Here is a 5,000-nt window from a genome sequence, read left to right as displayed (position 1 = left end):
AATTAGTGAACCTCTGGGAGATGAGTATTTACATTTATGATTAGTTCCTTTTTTTCCTATCTCCCATCTATCCATTTTATTTAGTTATTTACTAGAGCAATTATGATATGGAAGTCGATCCGGGGCAAGTGTTCGGATCTATTATGACATAGTCATGAGGTGCTTAACGGACTCTTCTAATCTTGTCAAACCTCTTCCCGGCGTGACGCAAAAACGATTTTTTGGTGCAACCTAGTGTATTCATATCTCAATGTATACGTGCCTAGACGGACCTACTTCATATCTTAATCTTACACGGAAGGTATTATATTATTCTATTACAAATCAAAGGATCATTCATTAGTCATTTACTGTATCCGTATCGTTTATCTCTATGAGGTACCGGGTGAAATAGAACGATCTTAGAAGGGATATAATGAAATTCCTCGATTGGCTCTTCCCGGAGGAACGATCTATTTTATTTGATTGATGGATCCAACATTATAATGAATTATAAAAGAGAGTGTTCTTATTCGAACCGTCGTGTGATCTTCAACCAGTTATGTGCTTCAATATAATTACCTGGAGTAAGCGCTATAGCTTGTTTCCAATATTCAGCAGCTTGATCGGACCAAGCCTCTGCAATTTCAGAATCTCCCTGTCGAATGGCCTGTTCTCCCCGGTCGGAATAGGTGGGTCGATTCCTTCCCTTAGAACCGTACTTGAGAGTTTCCTACCTCATACGGCTCAGCAGTCAATTCTTTTGGTGTCCCATCTTAATCTACCATATCTAACTGAATGAGATTTCTCGTAAATAGATCCGATTTTTTATCGAGTTAACCAGAATAGAAGAGGTGAATTACATGAGTTTCAAACTCTAATTTGAATCAATAATCAAATCAGTTTTATCTTTTCTCCTACCTTCAGAAGAATGAAGCATAGGTATCCTCCCCTTATACTTAGAATTTTATGAAAGGTAACTATCTCGGTTTCATTTTCATATAGAAATTCATATAGAATCTTTGAAAAAGATTTTCTTTCCTCCAAAAGAAAGAAAGGACTTACTATCTTTGGGATCTGATGCTACACCGCTGCTCAATACCTTAGTAGATCGACTCTATTACATAAGTTGATTCCTAACTTTTATCTCATATCATGACATAAGTAAGCAGTTCTTATTGTATCGGCCCCAAAACCTCGCTAATTGATCTTTACGGTGCTTCCTCTATCAATTAGATCCTTTCTTTATCCATAGAATCTAATATATAGGCCGTACCTATTTCTTCATATTTGGCTCCTATGAAGTCTCTTTCTTTGCTACAGCTGATAAAACTCGTTGCTTTGAATGATGCATATGTAGAAAGCCTATTTTTTTCTAGTATTTACTAGGAGGTTTGATCTTTCTTTCCTTCTTTCTATAGTGGAGATAGTCGCACGTAATGACAGATGACGGCCATATTATTAAAAGCTTGTGGTAAGAATGGGTTTCGTTCGAGTGCCCGGAAATAATATTCCAAAGCCTTCGTATGTTCTCCGTTGCTTGTGTGGATAAGGCCTATGTTATAGAGTATATAACTTCGATCATAGGGATCAATTTCTAGTCGCATAGCTTCATAATAATTTTGTAAAGCTTCCGCATAATTTCCTTCGGATTGAGCTGACATCCGTTACGGTCGTTCATTCTATTCAAAGAATCTCCGTTCCAGAAACGTACGTGAGACTTTCATCTCATACGGCTCCTCCCTTCTGTGCATAGTAATAAGGGGAATAATCCATGGAATCAAAAAAGATTGAAATATTCTCATTATGAACTGACAGGGGCTGGTGTTTTTACAAGAAATCTCTAGCCAGCCTTCCTGCAAGAGGTCTATATTTTCTTAACACCAACCATGTTGGTGCTAGATAGAAATGGTAACTCCAACAATTTCTTTGTCCTCAACGCCCCCTATTTCCAGGAATTAGTCACTTCAACGATCTTCGATGGTTATACGGGTATCCAAAGTACGAACGAGATGGATGTTTGTTGTCCCAACCATTCTTGTTAGTCCCGATCCCGATAAGGAAAAGGGGTAATTTATAACAAAGTTTTCGCGTTGTTGATTCCTAGGTGTAGTGCTTCTTCCTCTATGCCGCCTATTGGTCTGGTCCTAGTGGAGTCGGATTGACCTACAATACAGAACCTGTAGGTGTAACCTTTCGCTCAATACTCAAATCAACAATTGAAGCATCTGAGGCTGCATCAATCGGGGATACACGACAGAAGGAATTGTTCTATCTCTAAATTTCACCTTCACCGAGCATAGGTTTATTTCAAAAATCTTTTTTCTTTGTATTACGAATCATGTCTCTTTCTCGTAAGACTGAGGTCGGTAAATCATAAATAATAAATAAATAATAATAAAAAAAAATCAAATCGCACCATCTCTGTAATAGGTAAATGCCTCTTTTTCTCCTGAGGTTGTCGGAATTATTCGTAATAAGATATTGGCTACAATTGAAGAGGTCTTATCAATAAAATTTCCATTTATCCGAGATCTAGGCATGGTTAACAATCCATTCCATAATTCTTCTCATTACCCCTAGAGGGAAAATGATCCCACAAACAAAGGAATTGTATAGTACGAAATCACATAAAAACAAACGGACTCATTCTAAAAAAAAAGGTGTCGACCTTCCACTCAAATTGTCCCTTTGGGGCAGGGATGGATAGGAAATATTTGAATCCGATTGTATTTCATTTAAATTAAGTATTAAGTATAAATATTAAGTAGTATACCAATGAACGGAACTATTCCTATTTTATCGAAGCTCAGGAATCAAGGAAGTTTTTCCTACAGATTCTGATGACTCTAGAAGTTTTGATTTGATTATGATCCAAAGAAAAAAAAAATCAAATCAAATAATAGAATCATTCCATGATGAAAATAGAATAAGAATAACCATCCATTTTTTGTGCATAGTGTGTATACACCACGCAATCGAAATATCAAAAAAATCCATGGGACGATTCATGAATTTGTAATAGATTGTGGGGTAGCTCATGAGAGGAATTGTTGTTGAGAAATCTGAAACTAGAAAGGAATTTTGGAATTCCTATGGAACCATAATAGTCTAAATGTAACCATAGTATAAAATAGGGTCAGTTGACTTGTTCCAATTCATTGGTTTAATCCAGTATAAATCTAAGAATAAGACGGGATCGTCTTCTTGACAAACATGAATAGATAGATTCTATCTATTTTTTTTTAATCTTTTTAATAAGATAAGAAAAAGATAAGAAAAAAAATGTTTTTTTATCCCTCGATCCTCGAGGGAAGATCTTTCTTTAATGAAAAGTTTTCTATTTTCTATTTAGAATTGATTGGTCATACCTGTATTGCAATAATACAATAATATGAATGACTCGCTATTCACTCGGTTTCTGGGTCATAATCATAAGATTATGTAGGAGAGATGGCCGAGTGGTTCAAGGCGTAGCATTGGAACTGCTATGTAGGCTTTTGTTTACCGAGGGTTCGAATCCCTCTCTCTCCGTACCTTCACCTAATTCACCAACGGTACCGACTACAATGTATCAAATCAAATAACAATTGATACGAGTATTCCAATCGTACTTTATTTGATATAGATTCTCTATTCCTAATTGCTGTGGTATGGAAAATACCGGAACGGAAAGAATGGACAAGGAATAAAAATCTCACCGCTGATCCATTTGTAATACGTGAATGGGAGAAAAATCCGGATCAAACCTCTTAGATCTATTTACTTCGGCGAAAGAAAAAAAAGGGGCTTGTCCAAAGCTTTGTTATTTTAGTTAGGTTCAAGTCTGACGGGAATAATATTCTACGACTAGCAACTCATTGATTTTCAAACCGATCCACTTAATATCTATTATTTGATTTACTAATCCTTTATATTGGGATGAATAAAGACTCAAATGTTTTGCCAACTCCTCGTGGGGGGATGAATCCATATAATTTTGAATCAGAGCTCTGGATCTTTGTTCATCCCTCATAGTAATAATATCTTGGGGTTTGCAGCGATAACTTGGGATATCTACTATACGGCCATTAACTAAAATATGTCTATGATTAACTAATTGCCTGGCTCCCGGAATGGTCGAAGCCATACCCAATCGAAAAAGGATGTTATCCAAACGCATCTCAAGTAGTTGTAGTAAAACCTGACCTGTTGACCCTTTGGCTTTCCCAGCAATACGAACATATCTAAGTAATTGTTGCTCTGTCAGACCATAATGAAAACGCAATTTTTGTTTTTCTTCTAGACGAATACGATATTGAGATCTTTTCCCGGAACGCGATTGGTTTCTAAGATCACTTCCGGATCTAGGTCTTTTCCTAGTGAGTCCCGGTAAAGCCCCTAGACGGCGTATTTTTTGAAACGAGGCCCTCGGTAACGAGACATAAAGACTCCTTAATTTTATTGAAATTTCATTTTACAGAATAAACCTAAATTAATACTGAACTAAACGATAAACGAAGCTAAATCCACTGAAGTACTACAAAGAGGAATAAGATGAATTGTATCAATATCCGTATTATTTTGTATATTGTATATATGGGAAGTTAAGGATCCTTTTCTTGATTTGTTCTGTATAGATCAAACGGCTCCAATCCGTTTTTTATTCTTTATTCATAGTTGGAAGTTCCCGCGACATAACATAATAGATCGGTAACCCGACATTTGGAGAAAAAAAAGGGGGGGGTCTTCTCAATATTCCTTGGTCTCAAGGAAAGATGATCAATCCTGATAAAAAAAAAAAAATAGAACAAATAGAGAAAGCCGACTATCGGAATCGAACCGATGACCATCGCATTACAAATGCGGTGCTCTAACCTCTGAGCTAAGCGGGCTCATATAACAGAAATAGTGCGTGAATAGGAATTCGGGAAACTATTGGGATCTTAGTTAGCTATTAGCTATTAATAATTATTAATATTAATTATTATAAATTATTATAACATATTAATTAATATTAATAATTATTAATATAATATGAA

The 5,000-nt window shown here is 35.9% G+C and overlaps 2 non-coding genes across 2 annotated transcripts; one reads left to right on the top strand and one right to left on the bottom strand.

The window, feature by feature from the left end:
• Positions 1-3,426: 3,426 nt before the first annotated feature.
• TRNAS-GGA (transfer RNA serine (anticodon GGA)) lies at positions 3,427-3,513 on the top strand. The gene has a single exon. It is a non-coding gene; the product is annotated as a tRNA-Ser (tRNA).
• A 1,267-nt stretch (positions 3,514-4,780) lies between these two features.
• On the bottom strand, positions 4,781-4,853 carry TRNAT-UGU (transfer RNA threonine (anticodon UGU)). The gene has a single exon. It is a non-coding gene; the product is annotated as a tRNA-Thr (tRNA).
• Between the last annotated feature and the right edge of the window lie 147 nt (positions 4,854-5,000).

This window comes from Tasmannia lanceolata, unplaced genomic scaffold (assembly GCF_043159265.1).
Source record: "Tasmannia lanceolata isolate RefF3 unplaced genomic scaffold, GAP_Taslan_0.1 ptg000875l, whole genome shotgun sequence".
In the NCBI taxonomy this organism is placed as follows: domain Eukaryota; kingdom Viridiplantae; phylum Streptophyta; class Magnoliopsida; order Canellales; family Winteraceae; genus Tasmannia; species Tasmannia lanceolata.
Note: the sequence above shows the minus strand (reverse complement) of the source record. Positions and strands in the feature narration are given on the sequence as shown.